Consider the following 27,686-nt stretch of genomic DNA (forward strand, 5'->3'; position numbering starts at 1 on the left):
TTATTTTTTGCTTTTCCCTTGCTGCTTTTAATATTTTTTCTTTGAATTTAATTTTTGTTAGTTTGATTAGTATGTGTCTTGGTGTGTTTCTCCTAGGTTTTATCATATATGGGACTCTCTGCACTTCCTGGACTTGGGTAACTATTTCCTTTCCCATGTTAGGGAAGTTTTCCACTATTACGTATTCAAATGTTTTCTCAGACACTTTCTCTTTTTCTTCTTCTTCTGGGCCCCCTATAATAGGAATGTTGGTGCATTTAGTGCTGTCCCAGAGGTCTCTGAGATTGTCTTCAATTCTTTTCATTCCTTTTTCTTTATTCTCCTCCTTGGCAGTTATTTCCACCATTCTGTCTTCCAGCTCACTTATTCTTTCTTCTGCCTTAGTTATTCTGTTATTGATTCCTTCTAGTGTATTTTTCATTTCAGTTATTGTGCTGTCATCTCTGTTTGTTTGTCCTTTAGTTCTTTTAGATCTTTCTTAATATTTTTTTAAATTTTCTAAATCCATGCCTCCATTCTATTTCCGAGATTCTGGATCATCTCTACTATCATTACTCTGAATTCTTTTTCAGGTCGGTTGCCTATTTCCTCTTCATTTATTTGGTCTTGTAGGTTTTTACCTTGCTCCTTCATCTGTGACATATTTATTGTCATCTCATTTTTTTCTGATGGGTGGAATTGTGTTTTGGTCTTACTGTTTGTTTGGCCTGAGGCTTCCAACACTGGAGTTTGTAGGCTGTTGGATAGAGTTTGGTCTTGGTGCTGAGATGAGGATCTCCAGGGGAACTCACGCTAATGTATATTCCTTGGGTCTAAGGTTCTCTGTTAGTCCAGTGGTTTGGACTCAGAGCTCCCAGCGTGGGGGCACTGTCCTGATCCCCACTTCATGAAGCAAGATCCTTCAAGCTGTGCAGGGCAGCAAATAAAAAAAAAGAAAAAAGGAGCAGAACAAAAACCAAAAATAAAAAAATAAAGTTAGAAAACTAACAGATATACTAGAAAAAATATATATAGATGAAACAACACCTGGAAGCTAAAACAGAACCACTATAGTGAAAAAGGAAAATAAAAAGCCAGAAATGTCCTAGGCTGTGAGAGGCAGGGCTTAGACAGGGGCGGGGTTAGGGGTGGGCAAGGACTTGCTTAGGATCCACAGGGAAGGAAAAGGGCCTTGGGAGGGTGAGGGTGGAGATTATGCTTAATGCAGTGGGAGGGGCCCAGAAGTGTCTGTGACCTTGGAAAGTGGAGGACCAGGTCCAGGACTACAGCAGGCTCACTGGGCCCAAGTGTGTATGGAAAACGCTAGGCACATTTCCCCTGATCCTCTAGACCTGGGGTGTATCCCCCCAAGTTCACCTCTCCTCCTCTTCACCTATCCTCCCTCCCTCCCATGCCCCTAAGACCCACGAGGCCAGAATGGACCCCAGAGAATGGAGGGCCAGGCCTGGCAGCCCAGCAGGTGTGCCGGGGACCAAGTGAGCAGGGGAAATGCCCGTTGCACCTCCCATGATCCTCCAGTTCTGGAGGTCCCCTCCCACTCACCTCTCCTCTTCTCCCACTGCCTCCCTCCTTCGCTTCTAGGACCAAAGCGGCCTGGTGGGGGCCTCAGAGGGTGGAGGACCCTGCCTGGGAGCCCTGCAGGCTTCCCAGGACCTTATTGGACAGGGGAAACGTTAGGTGCACTCCCTTCTGATCCTCCAGACCCCTGAGGGTCCCTCCAAGAGTGGGGACCCCTTCTGCCTCCCAGCCACCCCTCAGGGGCGCTGGTCCTGTCTGGCCTCCACTTCTCCTCCCCCCTCACTCCACCCATGTCATACCCAGTCACTCAGGGGTTCCTCCCATCTCCTTGGCTTTGAGGTCCCCCACCAGCCTCCAGCAGGCACCCTAGTTGTCTCTGTTTTATTCTTGATGACTCTGGCTAAAGGATTATCACATTTTTAAAAAATCTTTCCAGAGAACAAGCTCTTAGTTTCATTGATCTTTTCTATTGTTTTTTGTCTCTATTTAATTTACTTCCATTATGATCTTTATTATTTCTTTCCTTCTACTAACGGGTTTTGTTTGTTTTCCTTTTTCTAGTTCCTTCAGATATAGATTTTAGGTTGTTTATTTGATATTTTTTCTGTTTCTTGAGTTAGGCTTTTATCGCTGTAAACTTTTCTCTTAGAAATGCTTTTGCTGCATTTAACAGAGTTTGGACTACTGTGCTTCCATTTTTGTATCCAGGTGTTTTAAAATTTTCTCTTAGATTTGTTTATTGACCCATGGGTTGTTTAGTTGCATATTGTTTAGCCTTCCTGTGTTTATGTTTTTTGCAGTTATTTTTCTTATAGTTGATTTCTAGTCTCAGGCCATCATGGTCAAAAAAGATACTTGATATGATTTCAATCTTTTTAAATTTATTGAACGTTGTTTTGTGGCCTACCATGTAATCAATCCTGGAGTATATTTCATGTGCACTTGAAAAGAATGTGTATTCTTCTGCTTTTGCATGGAATGTTCTATATGTATATATTAAGTCCATCTTGTATAATGTATCCTTTAAGGCCAATTTTCCTTATTGATTTTATGTCTGGATGATCTGTCCACTGATGTAAGTGGGGTGATTAAATTTGCTACTATTACTGTGTTACTGTTAATTACTCACTAATATTTATTAATATTTGTTTTACGTATTTAGGTGCTCCTATGTTGGGTGCATATATAATGACAATTGTTGTATCTTCTTGTTGAATCATTAAGTAATTTTCTTCTTTACATCTTGTTACAGCCTTTGTTATAAAGTATTTTATCTCATATGTGTATTACTACCCCAGCTTTAGTTTCATGTTTATTTGCATGGAATTCTTTTTTCCATCTCTTCAGTTTTACTCTTTGGGCTTTTAGATCAGAAATGAGCCTTTCATAAGGAGCAAATATATTGTCCTTTGTATTTATTCATTCAGACACTTTATGTCCTTTGGTTGGAGCATTTAGTCAATTCACATTAAAGTAATTATTGATATATATGTACTTAATTTTTGTTGTTTTGACATTGCTTATGCAGTTATTTTTTGTTCCATTTTGCTTTTGTGCTCTTACTTTGTCATTTGGTGAACATGTTTAGTATTCCTTTCTGTTGTGTGTGTGTGTATGTGTATCTATTATACATGTTTAGTTTGTGGTTACCATGAGGCATATACTTATATATGATTATTTTAAGTTCATGGCCTCTTATGTTTAAATGCATTCTAACAACCCTGCATTTTTACTTCCCCCTGTCACAAATGATGTTTTTGGCATCATATTTTACATAATTTTTTGTGCATCCTTTAACTACTTATTGTGGATATAGATGATTTTCATACTTCTTTCTTTTAATCTTCCTATTAGCTTTATAAGTGGTTGATGTACTACTTTTTCTGTATGTTTGTCTTTACCAATGAAATTTTTTCTTTCATAATTTTTATATTTCTAGTTGTGGCTTTTCCACTTAGAGAAGTCCATCTATCATTTCTTGTAATGTCAGGTTAGTGGTGTTAAACTCTTAGATTTTCCTTGTCTGTAAAACACTTTATCTCTCCTTCACATCTGAATTAAAACCTTGCTGGTTGAAGTATTATTGGTTGTAAGTTTTTCCCTTTCATTACTTTAAATATATCATGCTACTCCCTTCTGCCTGCAACATTTCTGCTGAAAAATTAGCTCACAAATTTATGGGAGCTCCTTTGCTTGTAACCAGTTGCTTTTCCCTTGATACTTTTAAGATTCTCTATCTTTAATTTTTACCACTTTAATTACAATGTGTCTTCTTGTGGATCTCTTTGTGTTCATCCTTTTTGGGACTCTGTGCTTCATGGAGTTGGATGTCTGTTTCCTTTCCCAGGTTAGAGAACTTTTCAGATATTATTTCTTCAAATAATTATCTGCTCCTTTTTCTCTTTCTTCACCTCCTTGGACCTGTATAATGGGAATGTTTGTAAGCTTGATGTTGTTGCAGAAGTCTCTTAAACTATCCTCATTTTTAAAATTCATTTTTTTTTCTGTTCAGCTTGGGTGATTTCCACTACTCTATTTTCCAGTTTGCTCATTCATTCCTCTGTATTATCTAATTTAATGTTGATTCTTTCTAGTGTATTTTCTATTATTTCAGTTATTGTATTCTTCAGCTCATTTTGATTATATTTTCTAATTCCTTCTTAAACTTCTCACTGTGTTCATCCACTCTTCTACTGAGTTCATTGAGTATCTTTATTACCATTACCTTGAGCACTTTATCAAGTTGATTGCTTATATCTCCACATAATTTTCTTCACATAGTTTTCTTTGGGGGTTTTATCTTGTTCATTTGTTTGGAGCATGTTCTTGTGTCACCTTGTTTTGCCTAATTCTCTGTGTTTATTTCTATGTATTAAGTAGGTTGGTTGTGTTTCCTGATCTTAGAAAAGTGATCTTATATAGGAGACATCCTATGAGGCCCAGCAGCACATTCCCCTCTTGTCACCAGAGCTACATGCTCTAATGGTGCCCCCTATATGGGCTACATTGACCCTTCTTTTGTGTTGGGGTCAACTACTTTAGGCACACTGGTAGGTGGGGTTTGACCTCTGGCCTGATTGCCTGCCAAGCACTCCCCCTTGCAAAGCTTGCCAGCTCCCTGCATGGCCCATAGGGACTCAGGGCTTCTACAGGCCCACTTCAGGTTTGGGCTCTATTCTAGGAGGCTGGCTCCATTGCTTAAGGGACCCTGGTACTGGTGCTAGTCAACTGGTATTGAGAGCCTAGTCTCAGTGTGGCTTCTTGCAGAGCTCAGGGGTGTCAGGCCTCATGCCAGCCCATTGGTGAGGGGGCTGTTTCCCACGACAGCTGTCTGCAGGACCTGGGAGTTCTGGGGCTAGTGCTGGTTCACTGGTGGGCACGGCTGTGTCCCCACATGGCTCACTGCTAGGCCTGATGGGTCCCAAGACTGTTGCCATCTGGCTGGTTGTGGGTAAGATTCTGATGCTAATAGGATAATAAGATGAGTGAGAACTGCCAAATAGATCTTGGCAGCCCCATTGTCCTCTTGGTAGAGCAACCTCCCCCAAATGGCTTCTGTCAATATCTATGTCCCCAGGGTAATACTATTTGTCTCCTTCCTCTCTGTGAGGCTCTCCTAGATCAACAATTGGGTCTGATGCAGGATCCCTTCATATTACTGCCTCTGAATGTTCTTGGAACGTGTGAGATTTTGTCTTCATTCTAAGAGTAGATTCTCTGTTTCCTTCAGCCCTCTTGTTCTCCCATATGCAAGTGCCACTGGCTTTTGAAGCCAAATGTTCTGGGGACTCATCTTGTTGCAGGACTTCCTGGCTGGAGAGCCCAAAGTGTGCCTAAGATCCTTCACTCCTTGGGGAGCATCTCTGAACTTGTGATTAATTCCCCATTCGTGGGCCACCACGTGGGGGGAGGGGTCTTCATTGTACTGCATCTCTGCCCCAGTTACCCATCTCTTTTGGTTCTTTGTTAGTCTTCAAGTCATTCTCGTCAATAGTGTGCTTTAGTCATAATATTGGTATGTATGTCCATGGGAGAAGGTGAGCTCAGGGTCTTCCTACTCTGCCATCTTCAAGCAATCTCTTCACTTTTCGCTATTATATATTAATGCTGCTATGAATGTTAAAGTACATGTTTTTGTGTGCATGTATATTTTCTTTTTTTAATTTAATTTTTTTTAAATTGAAGTATAGCTGATTTACAATGTTGTGCCAATCTCTGCTGTACAGCAAAGTGACTCAGGTATACACATATAGACATTCTTTTTTAAAATATTCTTTTCCATTATGGTTTATCACAGTATATTGAATATAGTTCCCTGTTCTATGCAGTAGGAACTTGTTGTTTATCCATCCTATATATAATAGTTCACATCTGCTAATCTCACACTCCCAGTTCTTCTCTGCCCCAACCCCCTCCCCCTTGGCAACAATCTTGTTCTCTATGTCTGTGAGTCTGTTTCTGTTTTGTAGATAGGTTCATTGGTACCATATTTTAGATTCCACATATAAGTGATATCATATGGTATTTGTCTTTCTCTTTCTGACTTACTTCACTTAGTATGCTAATCTCTAGTTGCATCCATGTTGCTGCAAATGGCATTATTTTGTTTTTTTTTATGGCTGAGTAGTATTCCATTGTATATACGTACCACATTTTTATCCATTCATCTGTCAATGGACATTTTGGGTATGTATCTAGAATTGGAATTGTTCCTTCATATGGTAACTATGTTTCATATTTTGTGTAACTTACAAAACATTTCCCAAAATGGTGCAAAATTTTGTTATCTCACCAACAATGTATGATATTTCCAATTTCTACCTATCCTTGCCAAAACTTAGTATCTCCCACTTTTTATGTAATAGCCATTTTCGTGTGTTTGAAGTGGTATCTCATTTTGATTTTCATTTACATGTCCTAATGTCTAATGGTCTTGAGAATTTCTTCACATGCTTATTGGCCATTTGTATAGCATCCTTGAAGAAATGTCCATACAAATACTTTGCCCTTTTTAATTTGGATTATATACATTTTATTTTTGAAATGCAATTTTTTAATATATTCTGGGTGTATTCACTTATCAAACATATTATATGCACATATTTTATTCCAATTTAATTTTTTTTTTGGTAATGTACTTTAAAATAGAAAGGGTTTACATTTTTGAATCTCAACTTATTTTTTTCTTTTGTCACATCTGCTTTTGTGGTCAGGTCTAAGTAACCATTGCCTAAGTCCAAAGTAACAAATATTTTTTCTATATTTTATTCTCATATTTTATAGTTTTAGCTCTAACATTTGGATCTCAGATCCATTTTTAGTTAATTTTTTTTTTGTATAGTGTTTGAGTCAGGATTCCAACCTCATTCCTTTGCATGTAAATATCCTGTTCTCCCAGAACCGTTTGTTGAAAAAAACGATTCTGTCCACATTGAATTGTCTTGCTACTTTTATAAAGAATCAATTGACCATCTACATAAGGATTTATATCTGGATTCACAATTCTATTCTATTCATCCATGTATTGCTATGTACAAGTACCCCACTGTATTGACATGTATAGCTGTGTAGTAAACTTTAAGATTGGGAAATGTGAGCTCTTTAATTATGTTCTTAATTTTCAAGATACATTCAGCTATTCTGGGTTCCTGGAATTTCCATTTGAATTTTAGGATCAAGTAGTCAGTTTTGGGTTAAAAAGTCAGTTAGTGTTTGGTAAGCATTGCACTGAATCTCTAACTCAATTTCTGATAAAACTGAAATCTTAACAATATTAAGTTTTCCAATCCAAAAATGCAAGAGATATTTTCATTCATTTAGTGTTTTTTTAATGTATATGAACAATGTTTTGGAGTTTTAATTGAACAATACCACCAGTTATTTGCTAAATCTGTTCCTAAGTATTTTTTTTTTCTTTTTGCAAATGCATATAGAATTGTTTTCTTAAATTACTTTTATGATTGTTCATTGGTAGTGTAAAAAATAAGATTTTCAACATCAATCTTAAAGACTTTAGAGAATTAGCTTGGTAAGGTCATTAAACAAACAAACTACTTTTTTTTTTTTTTTCCAAAGATTGACTAAAAGGTAAGAATGCCTGCTCTTGCTTCTGGTATTCAACATAAAACTGAAAGTCCTAACTATTGCAATCAGAAAAAGAAGAAATAAAATGTGTTCTTAATGGAAATAAAAAAAATAATACTATCTTTATTTCTAGGGAACATGACCCTGGATGTAGAACATCACAAGATAGTATCTAATAATACCACTAGAACTAGTAATTTTAGCAAAGTTGAAGCATACAAAGTCAATAGAGAAAAAAAAAAAATGACTGGTATTTTTACATACAAGTAATAAACAAAAAATAAATTTAAGGTTATACTTGAATTCACAAATAACATCAAAGATAATAAAATAGTCAAGAATAAATTTCACAAAACAATCACTTAACTTGCACATTTTAAAAATTCCAAAACTTTATAGAGAGAAATTAAAGATAATATAAATAAAAGGTAAGATGTTCCATGTTCATGTATTGGAAGAATTGATGTTGTTAAAATAGCATTTCTACACAAATTCACCTGTAAATTCAATTTAGTACCTGTAAAAATACCAGTAGGATTTTTGCCAAAATCAAAAGCATATTTAAAAATTTATTTAAAAATAAAAATCTCTTAGCTTATTCAAAACAATTTTGGAAAAGAAGAACAAAGAGAACTTTTACTTCTCAATTTTAACTTTACTATGCAGTTAGATTTATCAAAACTGTGTGGTAATCGCAGAGGATGCATATTTATGTCAAAGGGAAAGACCTGAGTGTCCAGGAAAAAATTCCCTACATTTATATTCAGTTGATTTGTAACAAAAGTGCCAAGTCAAAGCATTAGTAGAAGAAAAGACTGTTTCACAAATAGTGTTAGGACAAATGTAAAACCACATACAAAAAATTGTTGACTTACCTCCTCAGATCATACAGAAAATAATAAATGAAAATAAATCATAGACTTATAAGTAACAGCTAAAACAATAGGACTTTTTTTAAAAAACATCTTTATTGGAGTATAATTGCTTTACAATGGTGTGTTAGTTTCTGCTTTATAACAAAGTGAATCAGTTATACATATACATATGTTCCCATATCTCTTCCCTCTTGTGTCTCCCTCCCTCCCACCCCCCCATTCCACCCCTCTAGGTGGTCACCAAGCAACGAGCTGATCTCCCTGTGCTATGCGGCTGCTTCCCACTAGCTATCTATTTTGCATTTGGTAGTATATATATATGTCCATGCCACTCTCTCACCCTGTCATATCTTACCCCTCCCCATATCCTCAAGTCCATTCTCTAGAAGGTCTGTGTCTTTATTCCTGTCTTGCCACTAGGTTCTTCATGAACTTTTTTTTTCCCTTACATTCCATATATATGTGTTAGCATACTGTATTTGTTTTTCCCTTTCTGACTTACTTCACTCTGTATAATAGACTCTAACTCCATCCACCTCACTACAAATACCTCCATTTCATTTATTTTTATGGCTGAGTAATATTCCATTGTATATATGTGCCACATCTTCTTTATCCATTCATCCGATGATGGACACTTAGGTTGCTTCCATGTCCTGGCTATTGTAAATAGAGCTGCAATGAACATTTTGGTACATGACTCTTTTTGAATTATGGTTTTCTCAGGGTATATGCCCAGTAGTGGGATTGCTGGGTCGTATGGTAGTTCTATTTGTAGTTTTTTAAGGAACCTCCATACTGTTCTCCATAGTGGCTGTATCAATTTGCATTCCCACCAACAGTGCAAGAGTGTTCCCTTTACTCCACACCCTCTCCAGCATTTACTGTTTCTAGATTTTTTTCATGATGGCCATTCTGGCCAGTGTGAGATGATATCTCATTGTAGTTTTGATTTGCATTTCTCTAATGATTAATGATGTTGAGCATTCTTTCATCTGTTTATTGGCAATCTGTATATCTTCTTTGGAGAAATGTCTATTTAGGTCTTCTGCCCATTTTTGGATTGGGTTGTTTGTGTTTTTGTTAATGAGCTGCATGAGCTGCTTGTAAATCCTGAAGATGAATCCTTTGTCAGTTGCTTCATTTGCAAATATTTTCTCCCATTCTGAGGGTTGTCTTTTGGTCTTGTTTATGGTTTCCTTTGCTGTGCAAAAGCTTTTAAGTTTCATTAGGTCCCATTTGTTTATGTGTGTTTTTATTTCCATTTCTGTAGGAGCTGGGTCAAAAAGGATCTTGCTGTGATTTATGTCATAGAGTGTTCTGCCTATGTTTTTCTCTAAGAGTTTGATAGTGTCTGGCCTTACACTTAGGTCTTTAATCCATTTTGAGTTTATTTTTGTGTATGGTGTCAGGGAGTGTTCTAATTTCATACTTTTACATGTACCTGTCCAGTTTTCAGCACCACTTATTGAAGAGGCTGTCTTTTCTCCACTGTACATGCTTGCCTCCTTTATCAAAGATAAGGTGACCATGTGCGTTGGTTTATCTGTGGGCTTTCTCTCCTGTTCCATTGATCGATATTTCTGTTTTTGTGCCAGTACCATGCTGTCTTGATTACTGTAGCTTTGTAGTATAGTCTGAAGTCAGAGAGCCTGATTCTTCCAGCTCCATGTTTTGTTCTCAAGATTGCTTTGGCTATTCGGAGTCTTTTGTGTTTCCATACAAATTGTGAAATTTTTTCCTCTAGTTCTCTGAAAAATGCCAGTGATAGTTTGATACGGATTGCATTGACTCTGTAGATTGCTTTGGGTAGTAGATTCATTTTCACAATGTTGATTCTTCCAATCCAAAAACATGGTATATCTCTCCATCTATTTGTATCATCTTTAATATCTTTCATCAGTGTCTTATACTTTTCTGCAGACACGTCTGCTGTCTCCTTAGGTAGGTTTATTCCTAGATATTTTATTCTTTTTGTTGCAATGGTAAACGGGAGTGTTTTCTTAATTTCACTTTCAGATTTTTCATCATTAGTGTATAGGAATGTTAGAGATTTCTGTGCATTAATTTTGTATCCTGCTACTTTACCAAATTCATTGATTAGCTCTAGGAGTTTTCTGGTAGCATCTTTAGGATTGTCTATGTATACTATCAGGTCATCTGCAAACAAGGACAGCTTTACTTCTTTTTTCCGATTTGGATTCCTTTTATTTCTTTTTCTTCTCTGATTGCTGTGGATAACACTTCCAAAACTATGTTGAATAATAGTGGTGACAGTGGGCAACCTTGTCTTGTTTCTGATCTTAGTAGAAATGGTTTCAGTTTTTAACCATTGAGGACAATGTTGGCTGTGGGTTTGTCATATATGGCCTTTATTATGTTGAGGAAAGTTCCCTCTATGCGTACTTTCCACAGGGGTTTTATCATAAATGGGTGTTGAATTTTGTCAAAAGCTTTCTCTGCATCTATTGAGATGATCATATGGTTTTTCTCCTTCAATTTGTTAGTATGATGTATCACGTTGATTGATTTGCATATATTGAAGAATCCTTGCATTCCTGGAATAAACCCCACTTGATCATGGTGTATGATCCTTTTAATGTGCTGTTGGATTCTGTTTGCTAGTATTTTGTTGAGGATTTTTGCATCTATGTTCATCAGTGATATTGGCCAGTAGTTTTCTTCCTTTGTGACATCTTTGTCTGGTTTTGGTATCAGGGTGATGGTGGCCTCGTAGAATGAGTTGGGGAGTGTTCCTCCCTCTGCAATATTTTGGAAGAGTTTGAGAAGGATAGGTGTTAGCTCTTCTCTAAATGTTTGATAGAATTCGCCTGTGAAGCCATCTGGTCCTGGGCTTTTGTTTGTTGCAAGAGTTTTAATCACAGTTTCAATTTCAGTGCTTGTGATTGGTCTGTTTATATTTTCTATTTCTTCCTGGTTCAGTCTCGGCAGGTTGTGCATTTCTAAGAATCTGTCCATTTCTTCCAGGGTGTCCATTTTTTTGGCATAGAGTTGCTTGTAGTAATCTCTCATGATTGTTTGTATTTCTGCAGTGTCAGTGGTTACTTCTTTTTCATTTCTAAGTCTATTGATTTGAGTCTTCTCCCTTTTTCTCTTGATGAGTCTGGCTAATGGTTTATCAATTTTGTTTATCTTCTCAAAGAACCAGCTTTTAGTTTAATTGATCTTTGCTATTGTCTCCTTCATTTCTTTTTCATTTATTTCGGATCTGATATTTATGATTTCTTTCCTTCTGCTAGCTTTGGAGTTTTTTTGTTCTTCTTTCTCTCATTGCTTTAGGTGCAAGGTTAGGTTGTTTATTCGAGATGTTTCCTGTTTCATGATGTAGGTTTTTATTGCTATAAACTTCCCTCTTAGAACTGCTTTTGCTGCATCCCATATGTTTTGGGTCGTCGTGTCTCCATTGTCATTTATTTCTAGGTATTTTTTGATTTCCCCTTTGATTTCTTCAGTGATCACTTCTTTATTAAGTAGTGTATTGTGTAGCCTCCATGTGTTTGTATTTTTTACAGATCTTTCCCTGTAATTGATATCTAGTCTCATAGCGTTGTGGTCGGAAAAGATACTTGATACAATTTCAATTTTCTTAAATTTACCAAGGCTTGATTTGTGACCCAAGATATGATCTATCCTGGAGAATGTTCTATGAGAACTTGAGAAAAATGTGTGTTATGTTGTTTTTGGGTGAAATGTCCTATAAATATCAGTTAAGTCCATCTTGTTTAATGTGTCATTTAAAGCTTGTGTTTCCTTATTTATTTTCATTTTGATGATCTGTCCATTGGTGAAAGTGGGGTGTTAAAGTCTCCTACTATGTTTGTGTTACTGTCAATTTCTCCTTTTATGGCTGTTAGTATTTGCCTTATGTATTGAGGTGCTCCTATGTTGGGTGCATAAATATTTACAATTGTTATACCTTCCTCTTGGATCGATCCCTTGATCATTATATAGTGTCCTTCTTTGTCTCTTGCAATAGTCTTTATTTTAAAGTCTATTTTGTCTGATATGAGAATTGCTACTCCAGCTTTCTTTTGATTTCCATTTGCATGGAATATCTTTTTGCATCCCCTCACTTTCAGTCTGTATGTGTCTCTAGGTCTGAAGTTGGTCTCTTGTAGACAGCATATATATGGGTCTTGTTTTTGTATCCATTCATCCAGTCTGTTTCTTTTGGTGGGAGCATTTAATCCATTTACATTTAAGGTAATTATCAATATGTATGTTCCTATTCCCATTTTCTTAAATGTTTTGGGTTTGTTATTGTAGGTGTTTTCCTTCTCTTGTGTTTCTTGCCTAGAGAAGTTCCTTTAGCATTTGTTGTAAAGCTGGTTTGGTGGTGCTGAACTCTCTCAGCTTTTTCTTGTCTGTAAAGCTTTTAATTTCTCCATCAAATCTGAATGAGATCCTTGCTGGGTAGAGTAATCTTGGTTGTAGGTTTTTCTCCTTCATCACTTTAAGTATATACTGCCAATCCTTCTGGCTTGAAGAGTTTCTGCTGAAAGATCAGATGTTAACCTTATGGGGATTCCCTTGTGTGTTATTTGTTCTTTTACCCTGGCTGCTTTTAATATGGTTTCTTTGTATTTAACGTTTGATAGTTTGATTAATATGTGTCTTCGCATGTTTCTCCCTGGATTTATCCTGTATGGGACTGTCTGTGCATCCAGGACTTGATTAACTATTTCCTTTCCCATATTAGGGAAGTTCTCAACTATAATCTCTTCAAATATTTTCTCAGTCCCTTTCTTTTTCTCTTCTTCTTCTGGGACCCCTATAATTTGAACGTTGGTACATTTAATGTTGTCCCAGTGGTCTCTGAGACTGTCCTCAGTTCTTCTCATTCTTTTTTCTTTATTCTGCTCTGCAGTAGTTATTTCCACTATTTTATCTTCCAGGTCACTTATCCTTTCTTCTGCCTCAGTTATTCTGCCCTCGATCCCATCTAGAATATTTTTAATTTCATTTATTTTGTTTTTCATCATTGCTTGGTTCCTCTGTAGTTCTTCTACGTCCTTGTTAAATGTTTCTTCCATTTTGTCTCTTCTATTTCCAAGATTTTGGATCATCTTTACTATCATTATTCTGAATTCTTTTTCAGGTAGACTACCTATTTCCTCTTCATTTGTTAGGTCTTGTGTGTTTTGACCCTGCTCCTTCATCTGCTGTGTGTTTTTCTGTCTTCGCATTTTGCTTATCTTACTGTGTTTGGGGTCTCCTTTTCACAGGCTGCAGGTTCGTAGTTCCCGTTGTTTTTGGTATCTGTCCCAGGTGGCTAAGGTTGGTCCAGTGGGTTGTGTAGGCTTCATGGTGTAGGGGACTATTGCTTGTGGCCTGGTTGCTGAGGCTGGATCTTGTCTTTCTGGTAGGCACGTCCACGTCTGTGGTGTGTTTTGGGTTGTCTGTGGCCTTTTTATGATTTTAGGCAGCCTCTCTGCTAATGGATTGGACTGTGTTCCTGTCTTGCTAGTTGTTTGGCATAGGGTCTCCAGCACTGTAGCTTGCTGGTCGTTGAGTGAAGCTGGGTCTTCATGTTGAGATGGAGATCTCTGAGAGATTTTCACCATTTGGTATTACATGGAGCTGGGAAGTCTCTTGTGGACCAGTGTCCTGAAGTTGGCTCTCCCACCTCAGAGGCACAGCCCTGATGCCTGGCTGGAGCACCAAGAGCCTTTCATCCACATGGCTCAGAATAAAAGTGAGTAAAAATAGAAAGAAAGAAAGAAATAGGTTAAAATAAAATAAAGTAAAGCTATTATAAAGAAAATAAGAAAAAAAATATTAAGAAAAAATTTTTAAAATAAAAATTATGAATAAACTTATTAAGAAAATTTTTGTTTTTAATTTTTAAAAATAGAATATAAGGAAAAAATTATTAAGAAAACATTTATTAAGAAAAAAATTTTTAAGTAAAAAAAAAAAAAAAAAAAACAGACAGACCGAACCCTAGGACAAATGTTGAAAGCAAAGCTATACAGACAAAATCTCACCCAGAAGCATACACATATACACTCACAAAAAAACGAAAAGGGGAAAAATTAATATATCCTGCTTCCAAAGTCCACCTCCTGAATTTGGGATGATTCGTTGTCTATTCAGGTATTCAACAGATGTAGGTACATCAAGTTGTTTCTGGAGTTTTAATCCTCTGCTTTTGAGGGCTGCTGGGAGAAATTTCCCTTTCTCTTCTTTGTTCCTACAGGTCTCGGGCTTCAGCTTTGGATTTGGACCCACCTCTGCCTGTAGGTTGCCTGAGGGCATCTGTTCCCTGCCCAGACAGAACGGGGTTAAAGGAGCAGCTGCTTTGGGGGCTCTGGCTCACTCAGGCAGGGGGGAGGGAAGGGTACAGATGTGGGGCGAGCCTGCGGCGGCAGAGGCCAGCGTGACGTTGCACCAGCCCAAGGCGCGCCATACGTTCTCCCGGGGAAGTTGTCCCCAGATCACGGGAGCCTGACCGTGGCGGGCTGCACTGGCTCCTGGGAGGGGCGCTGTGGAGAGTGACCTGTTCTTGCACACAGGCTTCTTGGTGGTTGCAGCAGCAGACTTAGCGTCTCATGCCCGTCTCTGGGGTCCACGCTGATAGCCGCGGCTTGCGCCCATCTCTGGAGTTCATTTAGGCGGAGCTCTGAATCCCCTCTCCTTGCGTGCTGCGAAACGTAGAAGCAAGAAAAAGTCTCTTGCCTCTTCGCCAGGTCCAGACTTTTTCCCAGACTCCCTCCCGGCTAGCTGTGGTGCGCTAACCCCTTTAGGCTGTGTTCACGCTGCCAACCCCAGTCCTCTCCCTGCATGCCGACCAAAACCCAAGTCTCAGCTCCCAGCCCCCACCCACCCCAGCGGGTAAGCAGACAAGCCTCTCAGGCTGGTGAGTGCTCCTCGGCACCGATCCTCCATGCGGGAATCTCTCCGCTTTGCCCTCTGCACCCCTTGTGGCTGTGCTCTCCTTCACGGCTCCGAATCTTCCCCCCTCTGCCACCCACAGTCTCCGCCTGCGAAGGGGCTTCCTAGTGTGTGGAAACCATTCCTCCTTCACAGCTCCCTCCCACTGGTGCAGGTCCCGTCCCTATTCTTTTGTCTCTGTTATTTCTTTTTTCTTTTGCCCTACCCAAGTACTTGGGGAGTTTCTTGCCTTTTGGGAGGTCTGACGTCTTCTGCCAGCGTTCAGTGGGTGTTCTGTAAGAGCAGTTCCACGTGTAGATGTATTTCTAATGTATCTTTGGGAAGGAAGGTGATCTCCGTGTCTTACTCTTCTGTCATCTTGCCCACACCCCCAAAACAATAAGGTTTTTTTTTTTAATATTTATTTATTTATTTATTTATGGCTGTGTTGGGTCTTCGTTTCTGTGTGAGGGCTTTCTCTAGTTGTGGCAAGCGGGGGCCACTCTTCATCGCGGTGCACGGGCCTCTCACTATCGTGGCCTCTCTTGTTGCGGAGCACAGGCTCCAGATGCGCAGGCTCAGTAATTGTGGCTCATGGGCCCAGTTGCTCCGCGGCATGTGGGATCTTCCCAGACCAGGGCTCGAACCCATGTCCCCTGCATTGGCAGGCGGATTCTCAACCACTGTGCCACCAGGGAAGCCCAACAATAAGGTTTTTAGAAGAAAACATTGGAGAAAAATTTGAGACGTTTAATTAGACAAATATTTTTATATACAATATCAAAATCAGAGTCCATAAATGAAGAAAAATAATTATATTGAATTTCACCAAAATTAAAAAAAAATTGTGCTTGTAATTATATCATCAAAAAATTGAAAAGATAAACAACAGAGCAAGAGAAAATAATTGCAAATCATATATTTGACAAGTAACTTGTATTTGAAGTATATAAGAAACTCGTCTCAACAATAAAAAGATAAAAATACCTACTCTAAAACAGCAAAGTATTTTAATATACACTTATCCAACATAGATACGCAAATGGTAAATAAGTGCATGAAAAGATCATCAATATCATTTGTCATTATAGAAATGTAAATCTAAGCCACAACATGATACTGTGTCACTCGCATATCCTAGAATGGCTTTATTAAATAAGAAAGACAAAAAAAAGTTGGTGATGATGTAAATAAATGAAAACCCTCATTAGTTGCTGGAGGGAATGTAAAATGTTATAGCCACCATAAAGAATATTTTAAAGTTATTTTTAAAAGCTTAACATAAAAATATCGTGCAACCCAGAATTCCATTCATAAGTATCTACTCAAAAGAAATGAAAATATATGTCAACATGAAGGCCTGCACCTGAATATTTGATACAGATTTATTTGCAATAGCCCAAATCTAGAAGCAAACTATCTCTTCATCCACCAGTGAATGGGGAGACAAAATATATATCCATACAATGGAATATAATTTATCAAAAAAATGTTTACATATAATTGACAAGTTTATTATGAAGAAACTTCAGTAGCTTTTAAAAAGACTGTGTTGGTTTTACAAGACTGAAAGATCACAATCCACGAATCCATTAAAGGACAAATATAAACAAGGACAAGTAAAATATTAAATACCATCTAAATTAAAAGACCTTAATTCAAAGTAATTATAATTTTTGTGTCTTGTTAGAGGCAGCTGTATAGTTACCCTTCATGAAATTCACCTCACCAACTCATGAAGACTACAAAGCCTCACTACAAACTCATTTATATAATTTACAGGAGTCAATGAGTTTTTTGCACTTAAGCATGCACTACCACAGAAAGCAGAAAATCTTATTTACAGGGATTTTTTGTTTCTCTAAAATGTATCTTGTTCATCTTTAAAGTGCAAGCTACAAATATGCTGTATCCTAAAGTAAAAAGCTTGTAAAGGAACTGTGAGACAGCTATACAATACTGTCAAGAGTGCCTCTTAAATAATATTTGATGGTTGAAGCAAAAACTATGACATCATCTGATGTCATATTCAATGTATGTAGAGAAAATAAAGACGAGTGTGCTGATATCTAACAAATGTAGTTGTAAAAGAACCTAGATGGAAATAAAGGGGTTCAATAATTAATTTGAAGTTATTTAATGTCAATGTCGGTATGTATTTATATTACAATATTCACAACAACCACTAACAACTGTACAAAAGTATTCTTAAAAACATTATAAGTGAAGCAAGATAGAATCCTAAAAAATGTTAAGTAAACATACAGGAAGACCAAAAAAGAGCAACAGAGGGACAAAAAACACAGGGAAAAATACAATGCTAATAATAAAAGGGCAGAATTAAGCCCTAATATATCAATAATTACTTTAAATATAATAATCTAAATGGTCTAATGGTCTAAATACATCAATTAAAGACAGATATTGGCAGAATAAATTTTAAAAGATGATTATCTATATGTGGTATATAGGAAACTCACTTCAAACCCCATGGCATGCACAACTTAAAGAAACATGATAGATAAATGCTAACATTAATAAAAAATTAGTAAGTGTAACCACTGTAATGTTAAAGTAAATTTAAAAGAAAATAAATTTACTGAGGACAAAGGTGGACATTACATGATAATAATAGAATCTATCCACCAAGGATGTATAACAATCTTAAAAGTATATGTATAAAGCAACAGAAGTTTAAAATACATTAAACAAAAGTGATAAATCTGAAAAAAAAATATACAGAGCCACATTTAGAGTTGGAGAAAATCAACCCACTATTGACAATTGATAGAAGTACCATACAGAATATTACAAAGATATAGAAGAAACAAACACAAACAACCAAGATGATCTAATAAATATTTTAAAACACTTTACTTAGTAACTGTAGAATACACATTCTTTTCAAGTGCTTATGAAAAAATCACCAAGATAGATATCCTGAGCCATGAAACAAACATAAAAATTAAAAGAATTGAAATCATACAGAGTCTGTTCTCCAAACATCATAGAATCTAACTACACATTAATAACAAAGACACCAGTCAAATTTACACACACTCAGTGTTACATAATCCAAGGTCAAAATGGAAGTTTCAAAGGTAATTATAAAAATGCATAGACCTTAAGGTCAATAAAAATGTAAAGTTACAAGATTTGTGGGATGCACTTAAAACAGTATTGAGCAGAAAATTTAAATCAAGAAATGTTTATATTAGAAGAGGACAAAGATCTCAAATCCATAATTTGAGTTCCACCACAAGAAATTAGAAAATGAAGGGCAAAATAAACCTAAAACAAGAAAAAAAAAAATATATATATATATACACACACATATGCCAAAATCAATAAAATTTAAACATAGAAACATTAGGAAAAATACACAAAACCGATTCTTTGAGAAATAAATGAGTAAAACTAATAAACCTCAAGCAAGACAGGGAAAAAAAGAGAGAATACACAAATCACCCATCACCAGTATCATGAAAAATATACAGGGGATAGCAGTACATGTATTGTAGCTATTAAGATGCTAATTATGGAATTCTACAGAGGCCTTTACACATAAATTTGACAAATTAAAAAATTGGACCAACTCCTAGAAGACCACAAAGTGCCAAACCTCAAATAAGTTAAAACACATAACCTATTTTTTCTACAGCCACTTAAAAATGGATTTGTAGTTAAATTTCTCCTGCAAAGAAATACCTAGGCACAGATGGTTCACTGGGGAACATTATCAAACATTTAAAGAAGGATTTATTTTATAATTTTACAAATTTATGCCATAAAATAAAACACTTTCCAACTTGTTTTATAAGGTCAGTATTATTCTGACACAACAACCAGACAAGACTGTACAAAGAAGAAACTACAGACCATTATCACTCATGAACTTAGATGCATAAAGACTGAAAATAAATCACAAAATTTATTAGTCTGTTCAGGCTGCTTTAAAAAAATATCATACACTGGGTGGCATATAAACAGCAGAATTTTATTGCTCATAGTTCTGGTGGCTTGAAGTCCAAGATCAGGGTGCCAGCATGGTTTTATTACTGGTGAAGGCTTTCATCCAGGTTAGTAGACTGCCAACTTCTCATTGTCTCCTCACAGGGTGGAAGGAATGAGGGATCTCTCTGGATCCACATTTATAAGTGGCCCCTTATAACCTAAGGGTCCACTTTCTATTACAAGCCCTTTAGGGGTTAGGATTTTAACATATGAATACTGGGGGGATGCAAACATTCAGAGTACAAATACCCCCCAAAGGTCTCACCTCTTAAGAGGTGATTGGAATTTCAGCATATAAATTTTGAAGGGAAGCAAACATTCAGATCACAGCAAAAATGGAATCCATCAATGTATAAAAATAATTATAAACTACAGACAAATGAGATTTATTCCAAGTATGCAAAGTTGATTAAAATATCAATGTAATTTGCCGTATCAACAAACTAAAGAAGAAGTATTATATGAGCATATGAATTGACACACTAAAAACATTTGACAAAATTCAACACTGTTTCATGATAAAAAATATCCAGCAAACTAATAGAAAGAAGTTTCCTCAATGTAATGATGGCAAAGTAGAAAAACCCTATAGCTAACAATCATACTTAATGGTGAAAGACAGTATTTCACCCTTAAGATTGTGCACAAGCAAAGATGTCCAATCTTACCAATGCTATTGAACATAGTATTGAATGTTCTAGCTCCTCTAATAAGGAAAGCAAAGACAGAAAATACACATAGTTTGGAAAGAAAGAATTTTTTTTTTCATTTGAAGATTATTATTATGTAAACAATCCCAAAGAAACTCCAAAAAAATCTAGAATAAATGAGTGAGTTCAGCAAAGTTACTGGATACGAGCCCAATGCAAAAAAAAAAAAAAGTAAATAAATTTCTATATGCGTATATTAAGAACACAATACCATTTACAATTTCTCCAAAGAAAGTGAAATATCTAGGTATAGACAATAAAACACCCATAGAATCTGTTACCGACAATTATAACATGATGATGAAAGAAATAAAAGACCTATATAAATGGAGAGACATACAATGAAAATTGGTCAGAAGACTCCACATGGAAATGATGTAAATTCTCCCTAAATTTATCTATAGTTTTAATGAAATTCCTATTAAATTCCAGTAACATTTTCTGTAGTTATGGACAAGGTTATTCTAAAGTTTATACAGATAAGCATAAGTTCTAGAATAGCTAAAACAATCTTGTAAAAGAGAAATAAAACAGGATAAATCACTACTCAATAATGATAGTTATTATATATTAGCAGCAATCAAGTCACCATGGTATTGGAGGGACAGACAAACAGGTTAATGGAACAGATGCGAAAGTCTAGAAAGAAACCGGTATGAATATGCCAAACTGATTTTTTTTTTTTAACAAAAGCAATTCAATGGGTGAAGGATAGACTTATTAATAAATGGTGCTGAAGAAATTGGATGTAATAGCCAAATCACAAACCTTATTAAACATTGCATTCAATATATATGATGGATTTCAATGTAAAAGGTAAAATTATAAATACCTTAGGAGAGAACATAGTAGAAAAATTTAGAATCTTGGTTGGGTGAAGAGATCTTAGATATTACAAAGACCACAAATCATAAAAGAAAAAAATGGTATTGTGGACCTCATGAAAATTAAAAGTTTTTTTCCTTGAAAGACACTTTTAAGGAAATGAAGAAGGCAAAGTTTGGACTGTGAGAAAAGTGGGAGAAAAGCCTATCCATTAAAGACTAGTGTTTACAACATATAAAGAACCCTCAAAGTCAACCATAAAAGCAACCCAATTAGACAAAAGAAATAAAGACATTACATTAAAGAGGAAAAATGGCTGGCAAGTAATTGCAAGAAAATATGCCCCATATCACTAGCTACAAAAATTACTAAAATTAAAAAAAAAATAGTGACAATACCAAATGCTACCAAACATATATATAAATAAGATCACTCATACATTGCTTGTGGGAATGGAAAATGTTACAAATGGTATATAATAAAGATAATGGATTAATCACTTATGAAGCTAGTATGAAGTTTAAAAAACAAAGTAGTAAAAATAACTATAATTACAATAATTAGTTAAGGAATACATAAGATAACATGATATAAAATGTTATATCAAAAACATAAAATGAGAAGATAGTAATAATGTTGGGGTTTACAATGGGATCAAACTCAAAATAGACTGTTATAAATAAAAGTTGTTATATGTAAACCTTATGGTAACTGCAGAGCAAAAACTTATAATAAATACACAAAAGACATAGAGAAAACAATATATCACTTAAAATGTCATCATAACACAAATGAAGAGAGCAAGAAAAGAAGGAAGGACTAAAGAGGAAGTACAAAAACAACCAGAAAACAATTAACAAAATGACAATAAGCACATAATCTATCAATGATTATAAATGTAATTGGACTCAATTCTCCATTCAAAACATAGAGTAGCTGGATGAATTTTCTTAAAAAGACCCATCTATATGATGAGTACAAGAGACTTGCTTTATTTTTTTTTTTTATTTTGAAAATTATCATTTATTGTAATTATATCTTGTTTCTTTTAACTGCACACATAATTATCATTGAGTTATACAGTTGGCATTTTTTTTTAAGATTTATTCTCACATTTACCAGTTCATTTTTGCTCCATTTCTCCTTGAGTCACAGGCATCTCTTCTGAGATCACTTTCCTTCTGCCTAAAGAATATCCTTTGAAATTTCCTTTAATAATGGCAACCTCTGTGTAGGTCTTTGAGAGTAAAGATATCTATGTTGAAACTTTTTTTTTTCAGTATCCTGGCTTCCATTGTTGTTCTTTAAACATGAGCTATCAGTCTTACTATCACCCTTGAAGAATATTTTTCCCTTAAACTGCTTTGGAGACTTCCTCTTTGAGTATTTTCATTATTCAGATTCACCATGTGATGCTTAAATGTAGATTTTTTTCTATTTATCTGATATTGCATTCATTGGACTTCTTGTATCTGTGTCTCTGTCCTTCAATTCTGGAAAATTCTCACCCATTATCTCGTCAATATTGTCTCTGACATATTATTGCTACTTTCTTTTTACTACAGTTAGGCTTTCTCACTTTATTCACCATGTTGACAAACTTCTTTTAAATATTCCTGGTCACTGCCACTACATGTTGTATAATAATAATTTTGCTCCCCTATTTTCCAGGTTCTTTGCCATATTATAGGCTACATTTAGTTACCTTGTAAACCAATATAATCAGTATTTTTTTAGATTGCTCCATATTTAATTTATTCAATTTCGATTTCATTTTTATCCCTAATAAGCTAGATCAGTGTTTATAGTGTCTATTTCCTGCAGAGGATTTTTTTTTCTGTTTTTATTATTACTTTTTTTTAAGTAAAATTTAAGTATAGTTAATTTACAATGTTGTGTTAGTTTCAGTTGTAAAGCAAATTGATTCAGTTTTGTATATAAACATACAGACACATGTAAATATACATTCTTATTCAGATTCTTTTCCCATTATGTGTTATTACAAGATATTGAATATAGTTCCATGTGCTATACAGGAGGTCCTTGTTGTTTATTTTATATATAGTAGTGTATATATGTTAATTCCAAATTCCTAATTTATCTCTCCCCCTTCTCACTCTAGTCCCTTTGGTAACAATAGTATGTTTTCTATGTCTGTGAGTCTATTTTCATTTTGTAAATAATAAATGAAAATCAATAAGGCAACACAGGCCTTAAATGACATATTAGATCAGATGAAGTTAATATTTATAGAGCATTCCATCCGAAAACAGCAGAATACCCATTCTTTTCGAGTGCAGGTGGAACATTTTCCAGGATAGATCGTATGCTGGGTTACAAAGCAAGTCTCAATAAATATAAGAAAACTGAAATCAAATCAAGCAACTTTTCTGACCACAGCACTATAAGGATAAAAGTCAACTACAAGAAAAAACTGCAAGAATACAAACATGTGGAGGTTCAACAATATGCCAGTAAACAACCAATGTATCACTGAAAAAATCACAGAGGAAATCAAATAATACCTAGAGACAAGTGAAAATGAAAACATGATGGTCCAAAACCAATGGGATGCAGCAAAAGAAGTTATAATAGGAAAGACTATAGTGATACAAGCTTCCTTAAGAAAACAGGAAAAATCTCAAACAACCTAGCCTTTCACCTAAAGGAACTAGAGAAAGAAGAACAAACAAAACATAAAGTTAGCAGAAGGAAAGAAACCTTAAAGATCAAAGCAGAGATAAATGAAATAGAGATTAACAAAACAATAGAAAAGATCAAAAAAACTAAAACTGGTTCTTTGAAAAGATAAATAAAGTTGATAAACATTTAGCCAGACTCATCAAGAGAAAAAAGGAGAAAGCCAAAATCAATAACATCAGAAATGAAAAAAGAGATGTTACAATGAACACTACAAAAATACAAAAGCTCAAAGGAGACTACTACAAGCAAATATACGCCAATAAAATGAACAACCTAGAAGAAATGGACAAATACTTAGAAAGGTACAATCTCCCAAGACTGAACCAGGAAGAAATAGAAAACATGAGCAGGACAATTACCAGTCCTGAAATTGAATTTTTTATTTAAAAACTCCCAACAAACAAAAGACCAGGGCAAGATAGCTTTACAGGGTATTCCACCAGACATTTACAGAAGAGTTAACACTTATCCTTCTGAAACTGCTTCAAAAAATTGCAGAGGAAAGAACACTTTTGAATTCATTCTATGAGTTCACCATCACCCCAATACCAAAACCAGATGAAGATACCACAAAAAAAGAAAATTACAGGCCAATATTACTGAGGAACATAGATGCAAAAATCCTCAACAAAATACTAGCAAACTGAATTCAACAATACATTAAAAGGATCATACACCATGATCAAGTACGATTTATCCCAGGGATGCAAGGATTTTTCAATATCTGCAAATTAATCAATGTGATGCATCACATTAACAAATTGAAAATAAAAAAACATATAATCATATAAACAGATGCAGAAACAAGCTCTGATAAAATTCAACACCCATTTATGATAAAAACTCTCCAGAAAATGGGCATAGAGGGAACATACCTCAACATAATAAAGGTCATACATGATAAACCCACAGTTAATATCATCCTCTATGTTGAAAAGCTAAAAGTGTTTTCTCTAATATCAGGAACAAGACAAGGATACCCACTCTCTCCACTTTTGTTCAACATAGTTTTGGAAGTCGTAGCCATTGGCAATAAGAGAAGAAAAAGAAATAAAAGGAATCCAAATTGGAAAAGAAGAAGGAAAACTGTCACTGTTTGCAGTTGACATGATACTATACATAGAAAATCCTAAAGATACCACCAGAAAATTATTAGAGCCAATCAATGAATTCACTAATGTCACAGGATACAAAATTAATACACAGAAGTCTCTTGCCTACTTATACACTAACAACAAAAGATCAGAAAGAAAAATTAAGGGAACACCCCATTTACCATTGCAACTAAAAGAATATAATACCTAGGAATAAACCTACCTAAAGAGGCAAAAGACGTGTATTCTGAAAACTATAAGACGATGATGAAACAAATTGAAGATGACACAAACAGATGGAAAGATATAACATGTTCTTGGACTGGAAGAATCAATATTGTTAAGATGTATATATTACCCAAGATAATCTACAGATTCAGTGCAATCCCTGTCATATTACTTATGACATTTTCTACAGAACCAGAACAAAACAATTTAAAATTTGTATGGAAATGCAAAATAACCCAAAAAGCCAAAATAATCTTGAGAAGAATGTGGCTGGAGGAATCATGCTCCCTGAATTCAGACTCTAGTACAAAGTTGTAATAATCAAAACAGTATGGTATTGGCACAAATACAGACATATAGATTAACGGAACAGGATAGAAGGCCCAGAAATAAACCCACATACTTATGGTCAATTAATCTACCACATAGGAGGCAAGAATATACAATGGAGAAAAGACATTCTCTTCAATAAGTGGTGCTGGGAAATCTGGACTGCTACAGGTAAAAGAATGAAATTATAATATTCTCTAACACCATGTAGCAAAATAAACTCAAAATGGATTAAAGACCTAAATGTATAACCAGATACTATAAAACTCTTAGAGGAAAACATAGGCAGAACACTCTTTGACATATATTGCAGCAATATTTTTTTGATCATTCTCCTACAGTAATGGAAATAAAAACAAAAATAAACCAATGGGACCTAGTTAAACTTAACATTTTGCACAGCAAATGAATCCATAAACAAAACAAAAGGCCCACAGAATGGGAGAAAATATTTGCAAATGATATGACTGAGAAGAGGTTAATATCCAATATAAATATGCAAGAGACTTGCTTTAGATGTAAGGACCCAGAAAGACTGAATGTGAAGAAATGGAAAAAGATATTCCATGAAAATGGAAACCAAAAGAAAGCCGGAGTAGTTATAGCATACAAAACAGACTTTAAAACAGACTATAATAAGAGAAAATGGTTTGTTACATAATGCTAGTGTCATAAATCCAACAAGGAAACACAAAAATTGTAAATATTTAATTACCCAACATAGGACTGTCTAAATATATACAGAAAATATTAACAGACCTGAAAATAGAAACATAGAGCAATGTAATAATATGAGAAAGTTTTAATACTACACATATATAAATGGATAAATGATCCAAACAGAAAATCAGTAAGAAAATATTGGCCTTAAAAGACGGTTTGAACAGTAGGACTTATATATTTACTTAAAAAGTCCTTCCAAAAACACCAGATACACATTTTTCTTAAGTGGACATGGAGCATTTTCCAAGATCGATTATATGTTGGGACACAAAGCAAGTCAATACATTTAAGAGAATTAAAATAATATCAAGCATCTTTTCCAACCACAGTGGTATGAAACTAGAAATTACTTAAAATATATTGGAAAATTTATAAATATGTGCAGATTAAACAACATGCTACTAAACAACTGATGGGTCAATGAAGTAAAAGAGACATTATAAAATACTTTGAGACAAATTAAAATGAAAATGTAACATTGCAAACTTATGGGAAGAAGCAAAAGCATTTTTAAAATTGAAATTCATAGAAATAAATGACTAACTCAAGAAACAGAAAGGTCTGAAAAAACCTGTTACACACTAAGGAATTAGAAAAGAAGATCAAACAAAATCCAGAGACTAAAAACAATAGAAATGAACATGGAATTAAATGCTGGTTCTGTGAAAAGAGGAAGCTGATAAACTTTTAGCTAGACTCAGCAAGAAAAATAAGTTAGAGGATTCAAATACAAAGTATAAAAAATGAAGGAGGGGGAGACTTTCAAGATGGTGGAGGAGTAAGATGTGGAGATCACCTTCCTCCCCACAAATACATCAGAAATATATCTACATGTGGAACAACTCCTGCAGAACACCTACTGAATGCTGGAAGAAGACCTCAGACTTCCCAAAATGCAAGATACTCCTCACATACCTGGGTACAGCAAAAGAAAAAAGATAAAACAGAGACAAAAGAATAGGGACGGGACCTGCACCAGTGGGAGGGAGCTGTGAAGGAGGAAAGGTTTCCACACACTAGGAAGGCCCTTCAAGGGCGGAGACTGCGGGTGGCAGAGGGGGAAGCTTCAAGCCATGGAGGACAGAGCAGCAACAGGGGTGTGGAGGGCAAAGTGGAGAGATTCCCGCACAGAGGATTGGTGACGACCAGCACTCACCAGCCTGAGAGGCTTGTCTGCTCACCCGCAGGGTCGGGTGGGGGCTGAGAGCCAAGGCTCGGGCTTCCGAGGTCAGATCCCAGGGAGAGGACTGGGGTTGGCTGTGTGAACACAGCCTGAAGGGGGCTAGTGCGCCACAGCTAGCCGGGAGGGAGTCCGGGAAAATGTCTGGAGCTGGCGAAGAGGCAAGAGACTTATTCTTGCCACTTTGTTTCACCGTGCATGAGGAGAGGGGATTAAGATCACCGCTTAAAGGAGCTCCAGAGACAGGCGCAAGCAGCGGCTATCAGCGTGGACCCCAGAGACAGGCATGAGATGCTAAGGCTGCTGCTGCAACCAACAAGAAGCCTGTGTGCAAACACAGTTCCCTAGCCACACCTCCCCTCCCAGGAGCCTGTGCAGCCCGCCACTGCCAGGGTCCCGTGATGCAGGGACAAATTCCCCTTAGAACACACGGCACGCCTCAGGCTGGTGCAACAACACGCTGGCCTCTGCCTCAGCAGGAGTGCCCCGCATCTGTACTCCTCCCTTC

General features: G+C 35.9%; 1 protein-coding gene across 1 annotated transcript in view; it reads right to left on the minus strand.

Moving 5' to 3' along the window:
* LOC309620629 (uncharacterized protein) overlaps positions 1-27,249 on the minus strand; it is a 209,127-nt gene extending 181,878 nt beyond the window's left edge. The window contains exon 1 of the mRNA XM_082377435.1: positions 24,211-27,249. The gene's annotated coding sequence lies outside the window, so the exon portion shown is untranslated. The remainder of the gene's footprint in view (positions 1-24,210) is intronic.
* Positions 27,250-27,686: the final 437 nt, after the last annotated feature.

Source organism: Balaenoptera borealis, assembly GCF_965194805.1.
Source record: "Balaenoptera borealis genome assembly, chromosome: X".
NCBI classification, from domain to species: domain Eukaryota; kingdom Metazoa; phylum Chordata; class Mammalia; order Artiodactyla; family Balaenopteridae; genus Balaenoptera; species Balaenoptera borealis.